We start from the raw sequence: 27,559 nt of genomic DNA, 5'->3' as shown, positions 1-27,559 counted from the left end.
GGACACATCTGTATGTGTCATTTACAATCTAATAAGACACGTATTATTATGACAAGCCTATAGTCAGGATTTCCTGATCAAAATTTCTATCATCTCAAACTGAAAACTACATCCAGCTCGGCTTTGGAGGACCAGAAGTTTCCATTTAAAATGATGACCAGCAATTCCAACAGACACACTGAAATACCTGCTTCTGCCATGCAACAACAATGCTGTGATAAAAACTACGAGATAGACCTCCGTCAGGCAGCTCCTCTCTCAGGGGCACATGCAATTTGACCTGCTGTACTAGTTGGATAAATTGCCATAATCTCAGATATTTTCTATGTACCAATTCTAGAAAGCAGTCTGGTAATCACTTGGAAAGAAATAGCATTAACTACAAATATAATTTATGAAGAGACACGTGTCCCCTCTGCCGGCTCACGGGAATGAGGTCAGTGCAGAGTTCTACTGAGTTCTGTGCTGAGTACAGAATATCTGTAGAGGACAGGACTGACTCAGTTGTTTGCTTAGGATTTAGAAAGTTTGGGATTTTACTGCATTCATGGGTAATACTGCATATAGGTATGCAAAATATTTATATTTAAAGGGGAAACAGGATGCAAATATAGTAATTGAAAACTTAAAATTAGTGAATTAAACAACATACTCTTTAAAATTAGGGTATATCCTTAGGGCTGGAGGAGTAGAGCCAATGTTAAGCACACAGAAGGTGATGCGTTATTAGGAGTACCCGAGATGATGTAGAGGTGCAGAAAACTATATTGTAGTGATAAAGGATATGATTCATTATTAGGCATACTGGGGATTAAAAAGTATTATGGTATAGAATTTGTTGCAATTAAAGTCTCAAGGAAATTTTGCATTTTAGGGAGCATTAGATCATGTAGTATTAGTATTTAGTGTATAGAAGATTATGCAGTACTAGGGGAAGAGGATCATATCCAGTGCATGGGATGCGGTGGGCATGTCAAGTGATGTAGTATTAGGGTTAGAGAGGATATATTGTGTCAATTGAAGACTGAAGCTATAACTTTTGCACTAAAGTGTACATGTCAGGTTGTTCATGCTGCTCAAACAGTGGGCAGCATGAATCGCAGCCTGGCTGCACGATTGCCGTCAGGTCACAGACGGACATAGACTAAAAAGGACCCCTGTGCAAGAACAGCATATGGGCACATTACAGTTTAATAGCTCATCTTAGTGGAAAAGTGCACCTCTTGGGCCCCTGAGAGGCTTCACAGGTTGAGATCTGTATAGCTCTGCCCACACTATGGATTGGAAGCTTTCTGTGTACACTCTGCGTAGGCAGAATGCTGTCAATCAGCAATGGGCGCAGAGTTATACAGAAAAGGATATATGAAGGATTATATGACAACAGGTCCTTTAGTGATAATCTCCTGCTGATAAAACAGTGATTTTATAAAAACTACAACAAGCAGTCTAGTAAGTGACGCATCACTGGAATCAGTCACTGTCTCTACATTATCCTGCTTTCAGATATGGTGACCAAAACCTGGTGACAGATTCCCTTTAAGCTTTTGTAAGATAAATGTTTAGTATATTAAATATTGTATAAGGATAATAGTTAGTTGTTACCTATCCAGTCATCTGTGGTGCTGAATGATTTTTATTGAAATACATTTATATTATCATCATAATCATCAATATATCTCTATATACCTTCTTGGAAAAAAACAAAGTTTTAATTGATTCAATAATTAATCATTTTTCTGCCTCTAGAAATCACTTTCAATTTCCTAATACAGTTTCATAATGTGTAGATGGGATTTCTTGTGTTATGTGTATTCTAAAAAACAGCACTTTACTTCCGTCCATATGTGAAACATTTGATTGTGTCTCCATATGATTCAACACTAAGGAATGTGATCCCCCAAAAGGGAACAATGGACAATACAAAGTACGTTGTACATTTTCTGTAAGGCCTTTAGTATGTTAAATGAATTAATAGTCATTTAAAAGGATACTTACATTTTCTATACATCTGTGTTAAACAGAATTTTACATTTTTTATAATATATATATAAATAAATAAATAAAAGGGGCTGTTCCTTGTGTTTTTTCCTAGATCGCAACCAGTGCGATATCCACTGAATACGTTCCACCAATCAATACATGAGCCTATATATGTGCAATAGACATCTAAAACCATAGTCAATATTAATGTCTAATTTTCTCTGTTTCACATAGGATGATTATTGTTGTGAATTCTCATTATTGCTTACATTAGACTTACAAATTGGCTTTAAGATGTAGAATCTCATGGGCTTATACTTTCAGTTTCCACGAGCCTTATACCATTTGTACACCTGCATGTATTATGTATGGTATATTTTATACAGTATCAACATATTCATAGTACTATACAGAGAATATATCAATGATCCAGCTTAAAATTTAATTTCCGTATAACAGACACACGAAAAAAAAACGATTTCATGGAGGTCAATCAACTTAGCGGTATGTATGATATTTTGAGAATTGCAGAATCTCACTCAAGAACCAGATAATATACATTCTTAAATTCTTAGATGTTGCACTAGTTGGGTTCAGGATCTGCATAAAACCACCAATATTAGCCGCTATGACACGATGACTCCCAACATTCTACACTTGAAACATCCTCTACAATTAGTCAAACAGACCATTCAAAACTTTGGTGAACATATTCCTAAGAATGTGGGATGACCATTTTCTTTCCTCAGAGGGTCATGCAACAATAAAATTCTTTAGAACACCATCATGAAGAAAGCCTATATGTAATGAGATTGTGCACTGATACATTTCTGTACTACATATAGCTTATCACTGAATTCAATACAACAAAGGAATCCCATGCATGCCTGGTAAATGTCTGTGCTTTCTAGGTTCGGCTTCCCACCAAGTCGACCCAAACAGTTGTATATCAAAAAAAATCCAAGGTATCAGATATTCCTTTTCTTCTTGGAAAAACACAAGACTTTTATTTCATCCTTTTAAAATACACAGCAATGTTTCAGCCACAAATGGCTATTTCCAAGCAAGTATAAAAAAGTTGTATATTATCTTTCAGTACTTGCTTGAAAAAGGCCATTTGTGGCCGAAACGTTGCTAAGTATTTCAAAGGGATGAAAGAAAAGTCTAGTGTTGAAAAGAAATCACTGATGTTTAGAGTTGTTGGTGTAAATCAATTCACAGGATCCAGTCCAGGGGCCAGATCAGCAATCTCTGGCGGGAGCCCCGAGAACTGTCTTATACCGTCGTGTCTCTTCTTTTGATTAGCCGGCCTGGCGCAATGTCATTGTGATGCACATGTGATGTTGTGCTAGGCTGGCTAATCAAAAGAAGAGCCATGGATGCCAGGAGGTAGGAGCTGGTTCTCAGGGCTCCCATCCAGCATTCACAGATTACCGACCTAAGCGCTGACTGGATCTTGTAAATTGATTCGCTCTAACTCTACCAGTCATCTTCCTACCAATGACTTCATCAAAGTATTAGGCAAGACAATGAACTCGGATATTATCATTTTATTTACGTATCACTTGTCAAAATGTAAATTGTATTCAGTTCTCCGAGATTCCACCATTGATTTGCCAATAAACTAACACATATAATCCAGGTCTATAAAGCTAATATATGCAGATGTAATTAGATTTCACTGTGCATCTTGTCCTAGAATTGTGATTGAGGACAGCATCTTCTCAAAGTGTACAGTTGATTGAACCTCAAAATCAAAAGATATTAGTGCACTGACTCCGACAGAAATGGCGAGCTAGCCATAATTTTAATAAACGCCTATTTAATCAAAAGCATTTTTTTTCTCCATGAGGAATACTTTGATTCACCGCTCACTGAAGAGGCTTTGAGGCAAGACAAAATTAAAATCCAACAGAGTAATCAGTGACAGATTTATAACCATGGTCTGGTTACCAGCCTTCTTTCCCTTTTTCCATATTGAATTTGTCTTATATCCGTGCATTTGCAGACAGACAATAGTCAGGGGCACTTTGACATTGATATCTCTTGACTTACACGTATGTTGTGTATGACATCATATACAGGTCAAGCATCTTACAATGAGAGCAGCTGAGCAGTAAATCATAGAGAGGAGACACAGTACAGGAGCGTCCAGCCCTTGGAATACTTGAAGTGTCCTCTATAGAGGAAAGAAACATTTCACCTTTACTGACATTAGAAATGTGGATAGTTCACAGAAGCTTAACACCTATCTAAGACAGCCATGACTCAACAGACCTTTCTCTCTGGAGACCCCACACTTTTCTCCCACCGAGTAGTCTCCATTTCCTGCTATATGCAAATTGCTCTATCCAATAGGAGGCATGTAAAATGTTCCATATGCATAGGTCTTACTAGATATTACCAATATGATCATAATATTCACTGACTTCACTGGTTCTTCTCATGAAAAGTTACAATGAAGTGTACATTACATGGGATGATGTAAAAATCTATTCCAAAGTCTTTTACTATGGTCAAAGAAAGCTGACTCTTTTCATGACACAATATTGGTCCCTGCTAAATTAATATATTTCACAATGAAAGACCACATCAACACTATGCAATACCTTAAAAGGGATCTGTCATGAAAGTACATTAAGATCTCCTGAGGCTCAGGAGCTTCAGCTTCCTCTGCCAATACCAGCCTGAGTCCTGTGAAAAGAGCAGGCATGGCCAGAAGCAATGTAACAATATACCCAGCTCTTACATAAGATTTGGTCTTTTGCACGTCTGATATCTTAATATTATGATATCATATCTGAAAGACTAGAATTAGCTCCAATGTACCGGTGACACCTTTGACATACAATCACGTAAATGCACAACATGTTTTCTTATTTTGCACTTAAAATCTTTTACTGCAATATATACATCATTATAAAACATCTTAATCCATTCTCACAGATAAGATATATACATCACATTTTTAAGGGTAGAAATAATGTCCTTAATTCCATGGCTTCATGGTGTCCAAAATTTTCTAGTGTTCAGATACAATAGCATGACGCAGAACCTATGTTTTGGGGCCCCCTTTCTCAAGCATGCTTGGTAAATACAAGTCACGACTTAAATACAAAGGAAATCTTGCGATAACACATTGATATATCACTTATATTTCACTATTACAAAATAATAACAACATAAAACCATATAACCCACTCCAAAATATAAATATACCCAATAAATATACACTATTTATGTACACAGAGAAGTCTTGGAATCAAGGACATTATTTCTCTCCTTAAAAAATAAGTTGAGCATATACATCTATGAGAATGGATTGAGATGTATTGTAATGACCTAGTGAAATATATATTTAAAGTGCAAAATAAGAAGATGTGAGTTGTGTGCATTCATATGAGTATATACATGGGGATCAGGAGAACCCAATTTGAATAGGATTTAATCTCAGTGCCAAACTGAATACCTTTCAATATTACCCATATAAACTAATGCCACCTTTGACATTAGTAGCAAGAGCAAAAGTGAAAAATGGAATTACTTAATTATATTTTTTCCCCTTTAAGAAGTCCTATTTATACCAAAACAGTTTTTATGCAAAGCAGGGGCAAACAAATTACTATAGTCTTTAGTAAACATAAACTTTATTAAAAGAAAGGAGAGAAAGTCTCCCAAGAACAGTACAAAGAGCAGTACAGTACATGTCAGGTCTAGCATAAAAGAATCGATATACTAGTCTACAAATACCGTATTTTTCGGACCATATGACGCACTTTTTTCCCCCCAAATTTGGGAGGAAAATGGAGGTGCATCTTATGGTCCGAAAGTAACTTACCAGTAGTGGTGGAGCGGGATCGGTGGCGGCAGCGGCGACAGCGGCAGCAGATGGTGGCAGCAGAAGAGGTATCTGCCTGGGAGCCGGGGTTTTGCCCGGTACTGGGGCCGGTTTCTTGATGTGAGCAGCGTGAGCTGCTTCCGGTGCGCGTGGGCATCTTTCTGAAGCTGATCTACAGGAAAATGGCCACCGGAGCCGGCGCATGCGCTCTGCTATGACGGCGGCCATTTTCATGTAGATCTCAGCTTCAGAAAGATGGGCGCGAGCATCGGAAGCCGCTCACGCCGCTCTGCCACGCTACTCACAGCAAGACACCGGCCCCGGTACCAGGCTCCAGGGCCCCAGCCACCTCTCACCCAGGCCCCAAGCCCCCAGCCACCACTCACCCAAGCCCCAAACCCCAGTGCCAGCCATCACTCCCCCAGTCCCCAAGGCCCCAGCCACCACTCACCCAGGCCCCAAGCTCCAGTGCCAGCCATCACTCCCCCAGGCCCCAAGCCCCCAGTCACCACTCACCAAGGCCCCAAGCCCCCAGCCACCACTCACCCAGGCCCCAAGCCCCCAGAGCCAGCCACCACTCACCCAGGCACCAAGCCCCCAGCGCCAGCCACCACTCACCCAGGCACCAAGCCCCCAGAGCCAGCCACCAGTCACCCAGGCACCAAGCCCCCAGCACTAGCCACCGCTCACCCAGGCACCCAAGCCCCCAGCGCCAGCAAGCAGACGCCCAGCGCAAGCCACCAGACCCCCAGCCCACCAGCACCAGGCGCCCAAGCCACCAGGCGCCCAGCCCCAGGCCACCAGGTGCCCAGTGCAGGCCACCAGCACCAGGCAGCCAGGCCACCAGGCGCCCAGCCCCAGGCCACCAGCGCCAGGCACCCAGGCCACCAGGCGCCCAGCCCCAGGCCACCAGCGCCAGGCACCCAGGCCACCAAGCGACCTGCGCAAGCCGCCAGCGCCAGGCACGGCTTCCTGAAGGACTTTGCTTCCTGTGCCTCAGCTACAGGGCCCATCCAGGTAAGATACCTATTCAGACTATAAGACGGACCCCCATCTTATCAAAAAATTTTTTTTCCTATTTTCCACCCTAAAATTTGGGGTGCGTCATATGGTCCGGTGCGTCTTATAGTCCGAAAAATACGGTACAACCATGGAATGGAAAAATGGAATGGTACATTAGAGAGAAATACATCTTCTACATTACAGTGAGAGGCAGTATTGAACATCTGGAGAATGACGTCAATTCATCCACCGGATCCAGGACATAATACTAAAATGATCGACCAAGTCTGCTCTAAATGCCCCCAATTCTCACAAACCATGACATTTTTAATTCTAACAATGAGTTTAAGAAAATTGAGGGCTCTTCCATGTAGTCGTTACAAGAAAGTTTGTCACCTAATAAACATATGTCACACAATTTAGGGCAATGTACCCCAGTGACCTCCTCCACTACAGTAAGCATACAATTTGTGACCAAAAATGAGCTAATACTGGATAGGACCACCAAGTATGGTACATTGTATTTCTATTAGGAAAGCCACTATAGCATTTACTATAGTCTTTAGCGGTCTGTTAGAAAAATCCAAAAGCCACTTGCATTTTTGTAGCAGCCAGACAATAAAAATATGGTCTAAAACATAAATGGAAAACACCTCAAAGAGAAAGAACTGTGTGTTCTTAAAGGAGTTCTCCAGTACTTTTTTCAACTGCCCCAATGTATTCACCCTGTGCCCATAAGTGGTTTAGGAATTACCTTTAGTTGTATGTATTGCCTATGAGAGGCGCCATCACTGGCCGCTCACAGGTATCACTTGACCCCCGGCTGCAGCCGACTCTGACATCCGCTGATGTCACGTCAAGTTCTTGATGCAGCCGGGCATGGAGTCAGTGCTGTGCTCCACGGTGAGTGATGGGCTGTGGGCGGGGTTACCCCGCATGTCACAGTCCAGCATCCACCGCGCGCTTGCCCTCTGCTCATTCATTGGGAAAGTGCGCAGTGGATGCTGGGTGTGACGTACGTGGTAACCCCGCCCACAACCCATCACTCACCATGGGGACCGCGTCACTTATGTCACGCCTCACTTGATGTGACATCAGCAGAAGAAAAAGCAAGAAGGACAACCAAAGGTATTTACAAAAACACTTATGGGCACAGGGTGAATACATTGGGGAGATAATAAAAAGTGCTAAAGTACTGGACAACTTCTTTAAGACAACCATGAATAAATGTTGGAAAATCATGCTTTAAGCTTGCATAATCATGATGCTTCCGTTCTCTGGAAGTAGTGATATTTTTACATACACTGGCCATGTATGGCCACCATGTGTGACCACCATAGTGTTGCATTCAATCTGGTCTGTTTTCTTTAAGATTAAAAATGGATGCCAGCACAAGGGGAGACATTCACTAAGGAAATGCTGTAGAAGTTTTGCCTTCTCTCCTGCGTTGGATTTCTTCCTTTTTTGATAGAAAATAATACATGGCAGCAAAAAATAGATAACAAAAAAATTCTAGCTGCTCCAAATCTAACTTATGACAAAATTATAATAACTACTAGGACAAAACCAACAAAATAATCAGTTTTGCCTTGTAAATTGACAGGCTTATCCACAAATTCCTTTTGCCTCTAAGAAACTCACAACTGTCCAACAAACTAGGACTAGAAAGATCACAGTGGAACAGAAACCTGCCATAGGAAGAAAAAGGGTTTGAAGACTCTAGCAGCAAAAACAACATAATTGCTCTTTGGATTATACAACTGTACATTTCATAAAATATTATCATAAGCACAAGTGGATTTGCAGTCATTCGCTGGCTTGTTAAATTTATATGAGTAGCATAAGGCTTAATAGTTGTGTTTTTACACCTTATCCTGCTGGTGCCAATCAGCGCTGCCATTCACTCTCCTCGCTGCGCAACATTTTCAGATTACTTGAAATTATTTGTTGCCTATGTAAAAATTGTAACCCCAAGGCCACAGTCCCACTATCAGTATTTGGTCAGTATTTTTTCTCAGGAGTGGGAGCCAAAACCAGGTGAGGAACAATCAGAGAAAAGGTATAATAGAAACAAGTCACCAATTCTACATTTATCACCCACTCCTGGTTTTGGCTCCCACTCCTGAGAAAAAATACTGACTGAATACTGATAGTGGGGCCGTGGCCTAAGGCTACATTCCCACAATGAGCTCTCGGTGCGTTTTTTTCCTTCCGTATTTGTAAGTCAAAACAAGGAGTGGGTAAAAAATACAGACGTGGTGCACATGTTTCTATTATACTTAAAAATACTGACCAAATAGTGAACGTGTGAACATGGCCTAAGGCTACGTTCCCATGATGAGCCTTTGGTGCGTTTGTGATGCATATTTTCGCTGCGTGAAAAACGCAGCGTTTTACAGCTCCAGCAAAGTGGATGTGATTTATAGTAAGACCCTGCCCACTGTGCTTCTATTTTACTCAGTGTAGACTGACCCGTGATGTGTGTTTCAAATCCGCAACATGTCAATTTCTCTCGTGGGTACGCTGAGTTTTTTGTGCTGATTTTCCCCATAGGCTTGCATTAGGCCATGTGCACATGCTGAGTATTTGGTCAGTATTTTACCTCTGTATGTAAGCCAAAACCTGGAGTGGATAAAAAATGCTTGTGTTTCTATTAGGCTTTGTTCCCACGTTGAGCTTTTGGTGCGTTTTTGATGCTGCAGAATTTCTGCCACTATTATGTAAATTAGGTTACGTTTGTTTTTTCATTGCGTTTTTCTGTACATTTTTTAACATCCATTTTTATCGTGTTTTTGACGCTGTGTTTTTGTCTGTGTTTGGCATGTCATGCTTTCAATAAAGCTGCTTTGTTTTTGATACTTCCTGTTTTTTTTGCTTTGACAAAACTTTATTGCTATACCCAGGTGCGGATTACATGCGTTTTTGATGCATTTCCCCTGTGGAAGCGCACTAAAAATGCATGTGTGTTTTTTTGCTGAAGATTTTCCACATCTAATGTAAATCTATAGGGAAAATCCGCACAGAAAACTCAGCGTACCGCAAGAGAAATTGACATGTTACAGATTAGAAAAACGCTTCACAGGTCAGTTTATGCAGCGTAAAAATGAAGCACAGAGGACATTGGATTTCCATAAATCCCATCCACTTTGTTGGAACTATAAGATGCTGCGTTTTTGACACAGCAAAAACATGCAGCATCGAAAACGAACCAAAAGTTCATCATGAAAACGTAGCCTTATACTTTTCCTCTGACTGCTTCACTCCTGGTTTTGGCATATAAAAACTAAGGTCAAATCTCACCAAATATTTAATATTTGCACGTGACCTTAGATGTGGAAAATCCACATGAGAAAAAAAACTCTTATGCACCTAAGTATATCAATAAAGTTTTGTCAAAGCCAAATTCGAGGAAGTATCAAAAACAAAGCAGCTTTATTTAAAGCACGACACACCAAAAAGAGACAAAAACGACAGCGTCAAAATCTAAATAAAAACGCAAAAAGTTAAAAGCACGCACACAAAAACGCAATGAAAAAATGCAAGTAACTTACTTTAAGTAATAGGTACAGAAATGGTGCAGAAGAAACTCACCAAAAGCTCATCACGAGAACGTAGCCTAAGAATTGTAATTTTTACCATTACTCCCAAGGGCGCAGGTGTCCTGTACACAGAGCTGGAATAGACAGTCTACTTTACATACATGTCGACACAATAACACACACCAAAAGGTCAGTTAAGGCCATTTTTCAAAATGGCTAAATTTGCATACAAATTCTGTAAACCATTAATAAAATATAATAAACTAGAATAATAGATATTAAGTGCATATTTTATTCTAGTGTTCTGTCAGAGGCGACCATATACCACTAGTGAAGTAATGGAGTCTGCTCTCTGTAGAATACAGAATGGCCATACAGGTTTGAAGCTTGAGGAGGTGCATTGTGGCTTGGATTAGTAATCCACTTATAGAAGCATTTATTTCTACATAGCAACTAACGTATCCTACAAATCTTAGCAACTTGCAACCGAAATGTCTGTATGACGAGGCTGTATGCTAGGCAAGGTTTTGTAAGGATAACAGTAGACATTTTCATGGCATCCATTCTAGCAACAGACAGGAACCTCCTAACAGAGCCATAAAATATCACGATGATCTCATGTAGATGTAAATATGCCTATAAAATGGTAATTAGACACATTGGTAATCCACACTGGTGACCTGGATATCGCATAGTATGGTCTGGTAATATCGCATAGTATGGTCTGGTAATGACATGTTGGTTCATCTCCGCCGGCTGTAGCTTTGCTATCATAATTGAAATTCTATATGAATATGGAAGTGAGTGAAAACTCTGTGTCAGGTGACTCCAGCTCCCACCATGCCAGACTGAATGCAAAGCGTGTGCAAATAATATTCATGAATTATTTACCAGCCAGATACTGGATGCAACATGAGCCTGTTCACACAACCTTTACAGTGAGCTAAAAGGTAATGCTGCCTAATTAAATATGCAGCAGAAGATGACAGGGGAAGATGCCTTGCACCAACTCAGTTTAACTCTTTACATTGCTGAAGTGGACCAAACCACTTTAATGGACGTGTTAATATTGCTTCAACGAGAACTTCCGTCATTTGATATATAAAAGTCCATTAAAGCCTCACTTTCCGCCACCATCCCCCCTAATACATTGCAGCTTTTTTTTTTCTTTTTACTACCATTGAGTGAGTATTATAATGGACGTGTCTCATGTTTCCTAGCTATACGCTCCGTCTGGGTAGGCTGCCTGCATCACTGTGTATAGCACCAAATCTGCCAAGGCTATTTATAGAACTAAACGCCTCCTAAAACACCGGGACCATAGAAAAGGTGAAAACTGTAATATCTGACCCTCCAGCAATGAGCCTGCCAGCTGAATATGTCTCTGCAGTACCAACCAGCATCACCACCTTCATCATCATGCAATTAGCATGTCTTCTAGTGTGGCCCCGAATGAATAACATCCTGTTCCCTAAGCTATCCTCCTGAAGTCTGTCTCCTTGGTGTGCACTTACTGCACCTCAAAGTGCAACAGAATATCCAGCTGACGCCTCAATTATTTCTGCCTTTCCACCTTACATTTATTGTGGAGGTCAATGAAATAGCTCTGCCCGGTATAGCATGTGCAGAATATAAAAATGCCATGTCAATTCCTATTTCAGATTAAAATCTATTTATATTTAATGTTTGTGTCTAATCTATATATACATATATTATATACATATACACACATACACGTATGTGTATGCACACATTACACATACGCATGCACACATATATACAAATACACACTGCAAGTCTGTTGTATGTCTCATTGCATCAATGTGCAAGTTACATATCATTATATACTAATTATATATATATATATATATATATATATATATATATATATATATATATACACACACACACATATGCACTCATACATAACTGCAGAAGGCTGCTGTTCTGTAGACTCTCCACCTGATTCAGGTGGATATGCATTAAACCTACAATGCCTATGTTCTCATGTTTCTTGCATTTATTTCCAGTACAATTAAAGAACATATTCCAATAGAAAACATATATGATGCTGACACATTACCTTCTCTTAAGGATGAGATGCTCTGCAGAAATCAACCCCAGAAAAAGCATCACATTAAATCCTGGTTAAACAGGCTCCCGGCCTAACAAGCAGCATCCATTTCCATCTCCAGTACCTCCTCTGTGGCTTTGCTGGAATACAGCAGACACAGCCCCTCTTGCTGGCTTCCTCCTGTATGTGTGTGTGTATATGTGTGTGCCTGTGATTCTGCCTCTTTCCACTGTGCTATTACATCCCATCACCCCGCTAACGGTCTCTCACATAGACACTGGCTGTGGTCCAGGGTGTACCGCAGAAATGTTCATCGTTACGAAGAGAAAAAAAACCCCGAAATAGTAGAAAGTGCTCGCCACAAGGAGATTCACACACATAGGCAGAGCATGCCACTGGCTGGAAGGAGGGGTGAGAAAGCTGCCTCAGCCCATTGCTTTTCCCTAGGTTTTTCCTGCTGGTGCATTCCTCCCTTTTTTAATGACTCACGTGCAGACAAAAACACACTTTAAATGAAAAGAGGTTGCCTGGTGGTGGGGGAAGGGAAGGAGAACAGAAGAGGCTGATGCTGATCCTGAGTAAGTCTTCAGGCTGGGGCCCTGCACCACACTCTGCATAGCAACATCTGTGCGGTACCAGCAGCGGAGAACCTGCTCCCGGGAATCTCAGCTGGAGTTACTACGCAAGGCGAGATGCCTTTATGACAATTTCTAGTTAAACAGCTCTTTTACTTTAGTTTTTAATTGTTTTTACTTATTTTTTTAACCCTTTAAAATAAAAAACGCAAGACAGAAATTTGGTTTATATGCTGGTAGCAACGTCTCCATCTACAGCTAAACCACATACAGGTGCATTTCACTAAATTAGAATATCATCAAAAAGTTAATTTATTTCAGTTCTTCAATACAAAAAATGAAACTCATATATTATATAGAGTCATTACAAACAGAGTGATCTATTTCACCTGTAAAGGCTTCCTAAGCGTTTAAAAAAGGTCCCTTAGTCTGTTTCTGTAGGCTCCACAATCATGGGGAAGGCTGCTGACTTGACAGATGTCCAGAAAGCAGTCATTGACACACTCCACAAGGTCCCAGAGTTTCAATTTTCATTTGGAAATCAAAGTCCCAGAGTCTGGAGGAAGAGTGGAGAGGCACAAAATCCAAGCTGCTTGAGGTCTAGTGTGAAGTTTCCACAATCAGTGATGGTTTGGGGAGCCATGTCATCTGCTGGTGTAGGTTCACTGTGTTTTATCAAGACCAAAGTCAGCGCAGCCGTCTACCAGGAAATTTTAGAGCACTTCATGCTTCCCTCTGCCGACAAGCTTTTTGGAGATGGAAATTTCATTCTCCAGCAGGACTTGGCACCTGTCCGCACTGCCAAAAGTACCAATACCTGGTTTAAAAACAACAGTATCACTGTGCTTGATTGGCCAGCAAACTAGCCTGACCTTAACCCCATAGAAAATCTATGGGGTATTGTCAAGAGGAAGATGAGAGACATCAGACCCAACAATGCAGACGAGCTGAAGACTGCTATCAAAGCAACCTGGGCTTCCATAACACCTCAGCAGTGCCACAGGCTGATCGCCTCCATGCCACGCCGCATTGATCAAGTAATTGATGCAAAAGTAGCCCCGACAAAGTATTGAGTGCATTTACTGAACATACATTTCAGTAGGCCAACATTTCAGATTTTAAAAACTTTTTTCAAGCTGTTGTTATAAAGTATTCTAATTTACTGAGATAATGATTTTTGTGTTTTCATTAGCTGTAAGCCATAATCATCAACATTAACAGAAATAAACACTTGAAATAGATCACTCTGTTTGTAATGACTCTATATAATATATGAGTTTACTTTTTGTATTGAAGAACTGAAATAAATTAACTTTTGATTATATTCTAATTTAGTGAGATGCACCTGTATGGTAAACTGACAATTTTGCAATTATCATTTAACACAAAAACTCACTTTGATTAATAAATCAAATCACATTAAGCAAATAATAAAGTTCCAGAATTTTAGCATAAGTCTTGGAGGCAGTAGGGCAAACTATACAAAAAGTTTGTGACTGAGTGAAAAATATCTAAATAAGATTACTACATAGAAAAATCTATCCAAAGACGATATGGTCTACATTATATTCTTGGAATTTTTTTTTAGAAATGTCTCTAATTCAATGAACTTTGGCAGTCAAAAAAAGTATTGTACCATCAGGATACAGGATACAATATATGTACTTTTTACCTTTTGTGTCTCCCCCACTTCCTCATAGACTGTAAGCTCGCGAGCAGGGCCCTCACTCCGTTCGATATGAGATATGCTTATTCTGTATTGTCTGTATAAGTCCCCCCTAAAATTTGTAAAGTGCTGCGGAATATGTTGGCGCTATAAAAATAAACTATTATTATTATTATTATTATACCAGCACATGTAACAAGGTCATGCTAACAAGGTTAATCCAGATGCTTCCAAACTTACATATATCACTATGATTCAAATGATAATATGTATAATCATTTTAAGATGACCCATGAGACCTTTGGGCTACAGATACAGGAAGTAAAGAATACCTATATAGAAATGTGCAAGCATAAAAGTAGGCATACAAAAGTCAGACATATAAAATACTAAAGGTAGGTAGATGATAATAACAAAACTCCCTTTGATGATGAAGCTTGATATGAAATGCGCGTCGGTGCGTTTTCTTTGATAGGTAAAGTGTACTCTATGCCACTGTACATTACTATCATTATGTGTACTTTTATATAATATATATTGCTCCTTACACTCATGTAGGTGTTCTAGATACAAGAAGTAGTTAAGAATTTGTAAACTAATGCCTGTCCATGAACCATGTTAATAATAATAATAATGATATCATTCATACAAATTCAGTTCTCTATAATTTCAATAACAGCTTATTTTGTGCTATTATAAAGGCAGTCAGAGTTGCCAACCTACCGTATTTTTCGGACTATAAGACGCAGGGGGACCATGCATACTAGGATAAGGATGAGGGGGCCATACATACCAGGGTAAGGATGAGGGGGCCATACATACCAGGGTAAGGATGAGGGGACCATACATACCAGGGTAGCGCTGAGGGGGCCATACATAACAGTATAAAGATGAGGGGGCCATACATACCAGGATAACTCTGAGGGAGGCATACATAACAGGATAAAGATGAGGGGGCCATACATACCAGGATAAGGATGAGGGGTGCCATGCATACCAGGATAGGGATAAGGGGTGCCATGCATACCAGGATGGGGATTAGGGGTGCCATGCATACCTGGACGGAGATGAGGGGTGCCATGCATACCAGGACAGGGATGAGGGGGCCATGCATACCAGGACAGGGATGAGGGGTGCCATGCATATCAAGATAGGGATTAGGGATGCCATGCATACCAGGATGAGGATTGCTGTGCCATGCATACCAGGATGGGGATTGCTGTGCCATGCATACCAGGATAGGGATTAGGGGTGCCATGCATACCAGGATAGGAATTAGGGGTGCCATGCATACCAGGATAGGGATTAGGGGTGCATGCATACCAGGATAGGGATCAGGGGTGCCATGCATACCAGGATAGGGATTAGGGGTGCCATACATACCAGGATAGGGATTAGGGGTGCCATGCATACCAGGATAGGGATTAGGGGTGCCATGCATACCAGGATAGGGATTAGGGGTGCCATGCATACCAGGACGGGGATGAGGGGTGCCATGCATACCAGGATAGGGATTAGGGGTGCCATACATACCAGGATAGGGATTAGGGGTGCCATGCATACCAGGATAGGGATTAGGGGTGCCATGCATACCAGGATAGGGATTAGGGGTGCCATGCATACCAGGACGGGGATGAGGGGTGCCATGCATACCAGGACGGGAATGAGGGGTGCCATGCATACCAGGACAGGGATTAGGGGTGCCATGCATACCAGGACAGGGATGAGGGGTGCCATGCATACCAGGATGGAGGGGTTCCATGCATACCAGGATGGAGGGATGCCAGGCATACCAGGATGGGGATGGGGACCACGTATAAAAGGAAGGGGGGGGCATATATACCAGGATAGGGGATATTGTCAGAATTGGGGGATATTACCCCTATACCAGTGTCAGCAGAAGACCCCCTCCCCCTTAAAAGTGCATCATGAACACATTTTTTGCTTACATTTTTTTTTTTGTATTTTCCTCCTCTAAAACCTAGGTGCGTCATATGGTCCGGTGCATCTTATAGTCTGAAAAATACGGTAAGTTTTTTAGTTTTTTTCTGGACAACTTAGAGTCCGAAAAAGTTTTTATTTTTATGGACTGTCCAGGAATTTCTGGACAGATGGCAACACTGAAGGCCATATTTATATACAATTTGTTATCTAATCTTAGACTTCTACAAAGATTGTTTTATCATGGAGCCAGAGCTGCTTATTTCTGAATATATCTTATAAATGTTCTCCACTGACCAAGTTTTTTGGCAAAAATAATAAGAACTAAGCTTATTAAAAAAAATTGAAAATACATTATTTGAAGTTTTGACAAAAGCTGTGTAAAAAACTATAAACTAAATGAGTAAGGATTCTTAAAGGAGTATTCCCATCTCCAAGATCCTATCCCAATATGTAGTAGGTGTATTAATGATAATATTAGTAAATATCTTCAATTAGAAATGTAGTGTACTTCTTTCAATTTTCTATGTGGCTTACCCCATATTCAGGTCATTGCAGTAGCTCAGGTATCCATGATTACCACCACTCATATAGTGACAGTTAGTTGCTAGTGGTCGTAACCATTGATACCTAACTACTGCAATGCCCTGCACATGGGGTAAGCAACATTGCAAATCAGAAGAACTACACTACATACAGTTAGGTCCATATATATTTGGACAGAGACAACATTTTTCTAATTTTGGTTCTAGACATTACCACAATGAATTTTAAAACAATTCAGATGCAGTTGAAGTTCAGACTTTCAGCTTTCATTTGAGGGTATCCACATTAAAATTGGATGAAGGGTTTAGGAGTTTCAGCTCCTTAACATGTGCCACCCTGTTTTTAAAGGGACCAAAAGTAATTGGACAATTGACTCCAAGGTTATTTCATGGACAGGTGTGGGCAATCCCTTCGTTATGTCATTCTCAATTAAGCAGCTAAAAGGCCTGGAGTTGATTTGAGTTGTGGTGCTTGCATTTTTAAGGTTTTGCTGTGAAGTAAACATGCGGTCAAAGGAGCTCTCCATGCAGGTGAAACAAGTCATCCTTAAGCTGCAAAAACAGAAAAACCCCATCCGAGAAATTGCTACAATATTAGGAGTGGCAAAATCTACAGTTTGGTACATCCTGAGAAAGAAAGAAAGCACTGGTGAACTCATCAATGCAAAAAGACCTGGGCGCCCACGGAAGACAACAGTGGTGGATGATCGCAGAATAATCTCCATGGTGAAGAGAAACCCCTTCACAACAGCCAACCAAGTGAACAACACTCTCCAGGAGGTAGGCGTATCAATATCCAAATCTACCATAAAGAGAAGACTGCATGAAAGTAAATACAGAGGGTTCACTGCACGGTGCAAGCCACTCATAAGCATCAAGAATAAAAAAGGCTAAACTGGACTTTGCTAAAAAACATCTAAAAAAGCCAGCACAGTTCTGGAAGAACATTCTTTGGACAGATGAAACCAAGATCAACCTCTACCAGAATGATGGAAAGAGAAAAGTATGGTGAAGGCGTGGTACAGATCATGATCCAAAGCATACCACATCATCTGTAAAACACGGTGGAGGCAGTGTGATGGCTTGGGCATGCATGGCTGCCAGTGGCACTGGGTCACTAGTGTTTATTGATGATGTGACACAGGACAGAAGCAGCCAAATGAATTCTGATGTATTCAGAGCCATACTGTGTGCTCAGCAGATCCAGCCAAATGCAGCCAAACTGATTGGTCGTCGCTTCATACTACAGATGGACAATGACCCAAAACATAAAGCCAAAGCAACCCAGGAGTTTATTAAAGCAAAGAAGTGGAATATTCTTGAATGGCCAAGTCAGTCACCTGATCTCAACCCAATTGAGCATGTATTTCACTTGTTAAAGACTAAACTTCAGACAGAAAGGCCCACAAACAAACAGCAACTGAAAACCACCGCAGTGAAGGCCTGGCAGAGCATCAAAAAGGAGGAAACACAGAGTCTGGTGATGTCCATGAGTTCAAGACTTCAGGCAATCATTGCCAACAAAGGGTTTTCAACCAAGTGCTAGAAATGAACATTTTATTTACAATTATTTAATCTGTCCAATTACTTTTGGTCTCTTTAAAAACAGGGTGGCACATGTAAGGAGCTGAAACTCCTAAACCCTTCATCCAATTTTAATGTGGATACCCTCAAATGAAAGCTGAAAGTCTGAACTTCAACTGCATCTGAATTGTTTTGTTTAAAATTCATTGTGGTAATGTCTAGAACCAAAATTAGAAAAATGTCTCCGTCCAAATATATATGGACCTAACTGTATATTCTACAATGAGTAATAATATCTCGATTACCCCCATGTACAGTAATAACGTCCCCTGAGTCCCCCTATGTACAGCTCTCCTATACACACTATGATTTCCCCACAACTCCCTTATATATAGTATACTGTCCCCACTGGTCTCTTATACACAATATGATGGCCCCAACTGACTGCTCCCCTATACACAGTATGATGATCCTACAGCTCCCTATACACGGTATGATGTTCCCCACAGCCTCCTATATACAGTATGGCAGCCCTCAAAGCCCCCCCTATACACAGTATATTGCCCTCCACATTGTATGATGGTTGCAACAGTAGTCCTTTCACAGTATAATGCCCATCAAAGCCCCCCTACAAATAGTATAATGCCCTAAGAAAACCCTATACACAGTTTAATGCCCCAAAGCCTTCCTATACACTATATGAAGGCCCCCACAGTAGTGCCCACATTATTTGATGCCCCCACAATCCCTCTACATGTACTAATGAAATAAAAAATAAACATCATAAACTCATCTATCCCTGGATACTGGTGAGTCCACTGGCAAACAGAAGGTGTGGGCAGACCAACGAGTTGATGCCATCACACTAGGACACGCACATGATTTCAGACTACCAGCACGGTGACACCATTTCATCTCTGCGCTTCTGCCTGGGACTCATCCAGTAAGTCACTCAGCCGTTTTGTAGCCTACAAACCTAAAGCAACCTGCGGCCTACAGAACAGAGAGGAGTAAGGGAGGGAGACCATGCATTCCTGCTCTACTACAGTGTTTAATTCTATTGATTTAGTTGTTGCTCCAGGTTACCCCGTCCGAGTGAGGGGCCCGGGGCCTCTATCCTCCCCGTTTGATACACTTCTGGGTACGAGCACAAGTTCTATCTGTAAAATAAAACACAGATACAACTCATACCTGAAAAACTGATGTCTGGATAAGGCCTTATATGCACCATTATTGTCTGTTTGTGATCCATTGAGTGACATATCTAGCTGTATTTTTGGATTTATCTGAAGGGGGCATTAGGCAGGTATGGATGCACACAGTGCTTCAGTTCTGCTAGTAGCTATAGAAAATATGGACAGGCTGAAGTCACTGCCATGGGGACTGAGAAAAATTTAACTACTTACCATAATTTACATATGTTTGTGATTCTGTACATTTAATATGGTTAAGTAATAAAGATGAGCAAATCGATTTAAGGCAAATCAAATTTGCCTTGAATTTTTCAAAAAATTCAGATTAGCCAAAGTTTTGGATGAATTCGGCAAAATGACCTCTGGCTGCAATTTTATTGGATTATAGAGGTTGGGGAGAGGTAAAAAAATCTTATATTCACCCCTCCTTGGCCCGCTAACTGGTCCTCTGGTACTTCTGTCTTCAATTTATGTGGGGTCTAGTTAGCGTTGTGGGGCCTACTAAATGGAAGACCTGGCAAGAAATGACTAGTGGCCAGGAAGAGTCGGGAAGCCAAACCTCTGGCTCCAACTCCCCAATTTCCATGACACCGACTCCAACTCCGACTCTGACTCTACGACTCCGACTCCACGACTTTGACTCCCTCATACATGGCTCATGTTTAAGTGTTAAATTTACTGTAGCACAGGTTCATCTCAGCTAAAAGTCTAGACCCTTAGATCAGGAATAGAACAGCCATTTATAGGACATTTCATAACTTTCCCAAATTCTTATGAAAAAATATTCCCCACAAACTGCATTGAACTACTGTACCCAATTTATTATATATTTTAGGAGTTGGAGTCGGTCCATTTTATATCGACTTCAATTCCGACTCCGACTCCACGATTCCGACTCCACCAAACTGGACACTGACTCCGACTCCACGACTCAGACTCCACAGCTCTGCTTTTCCCTGTTGATTCAATTTGCATTGAATCTATTTAATATGAATCCAATTTACCCCGTAAATTGAGTTCACTCTACGTTAGTAAGTAATAATAATGTTAATAAAGGTTCAGCATGTATTACGGTATATTAGTGCTTGTGCACCTTTAAACCCTACTTTTTTGGGCTTTACATTTGAGTCATACAGTAAGTTATATTGACTGATCCATTAGTTTACTTTTTTTTTTTAAATTACTGCAAAATAAAAAACAAAAAACACATGGGAAAGTAACGATTATTTAGATGAAACTATGGTAACTATAATCTTACAAACATAGCAACAGAAACATGAGCCAAGTAAAACTGTGTCCTATTGGTCAGACCATGACAAGGATGAAATCCAGACATTTCCACAATGATTTTACTGTAGACATGACATCACACTGATTCTAAAAAAGTCACACATTAATGAAAATTGCACTGACCCAACAAAAGAGGAATCTGTACTAACAACCTGCATAAGCGAGAAAAGCCAGAGATGTGCAACAATGGCAAGCATCCCGATATTCCAGAAAAAGTGCAAACTATGACTATGGAAGGGATGATCCCCTGGGACATCAGGGAACTAAAGGGTTGTGGAGACTTCCATTTTCTTAATAGCATATGGAGTCAAGATAAAGTTATGTCTTCAATTATGCTGGCAGCAGGAAAAGGAGCTGGCAGCTCGATGCTGAGTCAGCGAAAAGTCCAAGCAAAAAAGTCAAGAAAGGAAACAAATCGATAGGACCTGCCCTGTATGTGCTTCAGTTTCCTAGGCGGCGATTCTCTGGCATTTTTTAAAAGACGATGACATTGCCAAAATGTTACAATAACATCTTTCAGCCATGTTTCCCTTCACACGGAAAATAATAATCCAATGTTTCCCTTAATGCTTTACACATGACTATTATTATGGCAAATTAATACACATCGTTCAATGGAAAAAGGGAACATTTACACCCTTAAGTTAGGAATTCTGAACACAGTCATGTTAAAAATTAATTCTTTGTACTTTTTGGCTAAATATTTATGCAGGCAGTATGTAGGGATCGCTGCTACAAGCTATACAGTGTAACCTTGCCTATTCTGCATTTTTTCTCTTATTCACAGATTTGATCCCAACTGAAACCTGCACTCCTCTTCTGTGCTTCCCTTCTCTTCTGAATGCTCTCCATATTTCTACCTGACATTCTCTAAGTGTTTCCAGCTTTCACAAACTGCATAGAGGTGCCATATAATGTATCACAATATGATAAATAACCAAGTACACAGACCTGTGCCATACTAAGACATATTACATGGTCCTATGTCATATATTTGGAAAAATAATGTAGCAGTACAACATTTTCTAGAAATAATAATAATAATAATAATATCTGGAGTATTTCTCGCTTTGTAAAATAGAGTCAGAACTAGCGCCAAAGATAATTTGTGCAGGGAGCTGCCAATACTTTTATCAGTAAAGTCCTAGGTCACTGTTATCATGGCATAAACTATACAACAAACAGTACAAGGTCTATAAAAACAAAATACAAAAGTAAAATAAAATACCCCCCTTTCTTTTCCTAAATAATAGCACCATCTACAGGAGGGAAGTGGAAAGTGTTTATAACACATGTAATGATTGAGTTGTGATTTCTGAAATGTATATTTCCTAAACTTCAAAAACAGGAAAAGGAGCAAGCCTGATGAAGTATGACAGAAGGCTTATGTTCCAGGGATTGATTTTTCCTGCAAAACAGTAAGCCTTTCTTGTAACCCATTCTTCTAACCAGCAGGTAAAAAAGTAACACTATTGTGAAGATTATCTTAAAGAGGATGTCCCGTGAGTAAATACTACTTTAGTCTGTTAGGCTATGTTCACACGTTGCATTTTTTGCTCTTTGACTAAACAGTCAGGAAAATAAAAAACAAGATTTTGTTTCATTTCTGAAATCTCATAGACTTTGCTGATACTGTAAAACGCAGCTGAAATTTTGCATTAAAAAACGCATTAAAAAACACTGCAAAAACGCAACGTGTGAACATAGCCTTGGATCAAAGAAAACAGAACTACAGTTCACTGTGCCTCAAGTGTTCTTCTGAGCTTCTCTCATTATGCCCTACCTTAGGTTCTGGTGGTCACACATGCTCAGTAGCTTAATTTCACCCCTCAGGTTCTTTTTTATACTGGAGGGGTTGTAATTCCTGCAATAAGAATTAGACTATTCTGAGAGCAAATGAAAAAAAAAGTAGTGGGCACCTGAACAAGTATGGAACAAAAATATCTAAACACAGGAACTTTTTTTTAGTACGGTATATTCATTTTAAAATTGATACATTTTGCACAGTTTAACAGAAAAAATGTATATAGCAACATAGAACCACCCTTAGATTACATATAGCAAGGTTAGGAAAAAAAAAAAGAGCCATTGGGGAAAGGTAATTAGGGTCAATGTAGAATTCAATATATTATTATATATTAGGTATGATTTATAAAATGTTTTCCAGCATTAAAGGGAATCTGTCAGTAGGATCAACCCACCTAAGCCGTCTATTGGGCACACAGGTCATGGGAAGCTGAATAACATGATACCTTGATATCTGCGATCTGATGTCTTATTCCAGAGAAATCCGTATTTTTCTTAATATATAAATGATCTGTTCTAGGCTATGGGCCGGACACTGATCTGCTTGAGAATCTGCCTTCAAAGCTTATTTTAACTGAAAGGGGGAGTTACCAGTAACATGTAATGACTAGAGATGAGTGTTGTTCGACTCGAACTGTTCGCCAATCTCAAATTCGAGCTGTTTTGGGCGGTGTTCGAGCCGTTCGGCGAACACGAACGATTTGAGAAAAATTCGGCTGTTCGAGGTTATGTTCGATAACTGTTCGTGCACCAAAATCATAACTGGATTTTTTCTCAGTAATGATGAAAATTAATGTTAATACGCAGTTTGAGTGTACAGCGGGGCGGGGGGAGGGGCAGTGGATGGATCTCTGCAGGAATAATGAAGATCTCCATTTTTTTTTCTCTTTCCCGCATTTACAGTGGGGAGGTGCAATCTGTCAGCCTATCAGCAGCGCACACACGGAGCGAAGTGCTTTTTTTCACACAAGCAAGGGCATGTGTCATTGGCAGTGTATGTCACATGTCCTTGCCCTATAAGACCAAGCCATTTTCCCCATAGCCACCATTTTCTCACTGCTGCAGCTGCGTGTTAGACGGCACCGCTGTTGCTGCGTGCGCTATACCTTGTTAATTTCAAGCCAGTTTTCGCACAAATCTACAGATAGCTTGGGAGTAGGGAATAGTTGTGATTGCAGTCCTTTTAAGGACTAGGTTACAGCATTTCCTACGACTTTTATCAGGCAGGTCTGTGCTCTTAAATAGATAGGTTGTGGGAGTAAAGACTAATTGTAATTGCAGTCCTTTTCAGGACTAGGTTACATCAGTTCCCATCAGTTTTTGCCAGGCAGGTCTGTGCCAGTGCTGTGCAAGTTTTTTTCACAGCATTTGGCTGAATCTAGCAAAGCTAATCCTTTTTGGCCTATTGCAGAGTGTGTTAGTCAGTGGAGTAGCCTCTCTGTGTTGCAAGATATACCACCTGTGTATAGAATACCAATTTTTTACTGCACCTAGTGAAGTAAAATCTTTTGGGCATAGCATCATTCTATTAGTCCATCTATACTGACCTGCATCAGGTTGCAAATTAAAAATATTTTTTTGTCTGCATCTAGCTCTGAAAAAATATTTGGCCTTCTAGCAGTGTGTGGGACTTTCTCTATTAGTCCATCTATACTGACTTCCATCAGGTTGCAAATTAAAAATAATTTTTATCTGCATCTACCTCTGAAAAAATATTTGGGCTTCTAGCTGTGTGTGGGACTTGTTCTATTAGTCCATCTATACTGACCTCCATCAGGTTGCAAACTGAATATAATTTTTTTCTGCATCTAGCTCTGAAAAAATATTTGGCCTTCTAGCAGTGTGTGGGACTTGTTCTATTAGTCCATCTATACTGACCTCCATCAGGTTGCAAATTCAAAATAATTTTTTGTCTGCATCTAGCTCTGAAAAAATATTTGGCCTTCTAGCAGTGTGTGGGACTTTCTCTATTAGTCCATCTATACTGACCTCCATCAGGTTGCAAATTGAATATAATTTTTATCTGCATCTAGCTCTGAAAAAATATTTGGGCTTCTAGCAGTGTGTGGGACTTGTTCTATTAGTCCATCTATACTGACCTCCATCAGGTTGCAAACTGAATATAATTTTTTTCTGCATCTAGCTCTGAAAAAATATTTGGCCTTCTAGCAGTGTGTGGGACTTGTTCTATTAGTCCATCTATACTGACCTCCATCACGTTGCAAATTCAAAATAATTTTTTGTCTGCATCTAGCTCTGAAAAAATATTTGGCCTTCTAGCAGTGTGTGGGACTTTCTCTATTAGTCCATCTATACTGACCTCCATCAGGTTGCAAATTAAAAATCATTTTTATCTGCATCTAGCTCTGAAAAAATATTTGGCCTTCTAGCAGTGTGTGGGACTTTCTCTATTAGTCCATCTATACTGACCTTCATCAGGTTGCAAATTAAAAATAATTTTTATCTGCATCTAGCTCTGAAAAAATATTTGGCCTTCTAGCAGTGTGTGGGACTTTCTCTATTAGTCCATCTATACTGACCTCCATCAGGTTGCAAATTAAAAATAATTTTTTGTCTGCATCTAGCTCTGAAAAAATATTTGGCCTTCTAGCAGTGCGTGGGACTTTCTCTATTAGTCCATCTATACTGACCTCCATCAGGTTGCAAACTGAATATATTTTTTTTCTGCATCTACCTCTGAAAAAATATTTGGCCTTCTAGCTGTGTGTGGGACTTGTTCTATTAGTCCATCTATACTGACCTCCATCAGGTTGCAAATTGAATATAATTTTTTTCTGCATCTAACCCAGCCAATAGTTTTGGCCTAATACCACAGTTTGGCCACTCAGCTCTGCTCGGTTCCCATCCATTGTTTTTTTGTGCAAACAACTCCAGAGTTGTGAATTAGTTAACCACCAAAATGAGTGGAAAAAGGCCTACTGCTGGTGGAAAGGGGAATAGGCGTGTTGGGAAGGGGAAAAAAGGTTGTGTCCGTGGGGTAGGTGTTAAAGCAACAGTAACATCTGCAGAAGAAAGACCATCTTCCAGCCAAACTAAAATGTCTACTTCTTTTAGCGGACAATGTGATAAGATCCCTTTCTTACAGCCACGCCAATCGCTACAAATTCCAGATGAGGCACAAAAACAGCAGGTGCTTCAACGGATATCAAGTGTTCCTTTAAGTGGGCTCTCCTCCACATCAACTTCAACATCACAAATACTCCAGTCCTCAAAGGTGTCACCCCAATCGCACTTGCTTCCTCACAGCTCCCAAATCTCCAGCTGCCCGTCTGAGTATGAGGTAGAACAGATGGTTGAGTCTGCAGAGCTGTTTACTCATACTATAGCCTGGGAATCAGAGGTCGACTCCAGCGCTTCTGTGAATCCAGACGAGGAAATGATCTGCACTGATGCCCAGAATCTTTATGAGTCGGATCCAGGACCAGACGCAGAAGGTTCTGACCATAATGTAGACCCTCATTCCCAAACTGTAACTCCTGTTGGTGGAGACAAAGAGGAAGACGATGATGAGACTCAAATACCTGATTGGAGCGACAACTTTAGTTTTTTGTCAGGGCAGGAACAGGTTGGCTCTGAGGACGACGGGTGTGATAACGCACAGGGTGATGATGATGAGGTTGGAGATCCCACTTACTGTCAACCCACAGTCAGCCAAGAGATGAGGTCAGCAAAGGAGGTGGAGGAGGATGCTAGTGACGACGAGGTCAGGTTGCGCCTTCCTGGACAGAGACGTAGTACTGGAAGCACGTCAACAACTGCATCCTCAAACACAACTCTGCCTCTCACCACAAGTCGTGGTGGCTCTTCAGGTCGCATGGGTGCTAAGCCTTGCATAGCCTGGGCATTTTTTCAGATCGATAAAGATGACCCAACTCGTGTTATCTGTAACATTTGTCAGCAAAAGCTAAGTAGAGGCCAAAAAATACATAGTTTGAGTACTTCATGCATGAACCGGCACATTGACATGAAGCATAAGTTGCAGTGGGAAGCTCACTGTGCTACAATGCGGCCTAGCCGGCCGGGCCAACCACCGTCTGCCATATCTTGTGCATCCGCGGCCTCTTCATCCTCTGTGACTGGGTGGACAGCAGTCACACCTGTTTTGGGGCGCAGACCTGCCACCTGTTTACCCGCAACAGCCAGCGTGATTGGCAGGTCATCATTTTCTTTGGAGGTGGTAACACCAGCTGGTGTTGAGTGCTGTCCGACATCGATAGCACCACCTTTGGATCAAGGCAACCTAACATGTCCGCCTGCATCTTCCTCACAGACCGGCAGTTTGCCGGGGACACCCTTATCAACCCCGTCTAAGCACAATAGCCAGCCCTCGGTCCCTCAGATGTGGACAAGTAAAAGACCATTTCCTCCTAGCCATGAGAAAGCTAAGAGGTTGAATTTCACCATCTGCAAGCTCTTGGCTACAGAAATGCTGCCTTTCCGCCTGGTGGACACAGAGGATTTTCGAGACCTTATGTCCGTCGCAGTGCCCCAGTACCAGATGCCCAGTCGGCACTACTTCTCAAAGAAAGGTGTGCCTGCGCTCCACCAGCATGTCGCACACAACA

At 40.8% G+C, this 27,559-nt stretch overlaps 1 protein-coding gene across 8 annotated transcripts in view; it reads right to left on the bottom strand.

Moving 5' to 3' along the window:
• Window positions 1-27,559, bottom strand: part of FRMD4A (FERM domain containing 4A) — a 494,181-nt gene that overhangs the window by 213,428 nt on the left and 253,194 nt on the right. The window contains exon 1 of one of the 8 annotated variants that reach the window (XM_073652366.1): window positions 12,443-12,894. The exons of 6 other annotated variants lie outside the window; for them this stretch is intronic. The gene's annotated coding sequence lies outside the window, so the exon portion shown is untranslated. Of the gene's footprint in view, window positions 1-4,589; window positions 4,688-12,442; window positions 12,895-27,559 lie in introns of those variants that run through there. One more of the 8 variants, XM_073652367.1, reaches the window with a different exon arrangement.

The sequence above is a fragment of the Phyllobates terribilis genome, unplaced genomic scaffold (assembly GCF_046119375.1).
Source record: "Phyllobates terribilis strain yellow unplaced genomic scaffold, ASM4611937v1 Scaffold_11__3_contigs__length_659146591, whole genome shotgun sequence".
Taxonomy (NCBI): domain Eukaryota; kingdom Metazoa; phylum Chordata; class Amphibia; order Anura; family Dendrobatidae; genus Phyllobates; species Phyllobates terribilis.
This window is presented reverse-complemented; position numbering and strand designations above follow the sequence as displayed.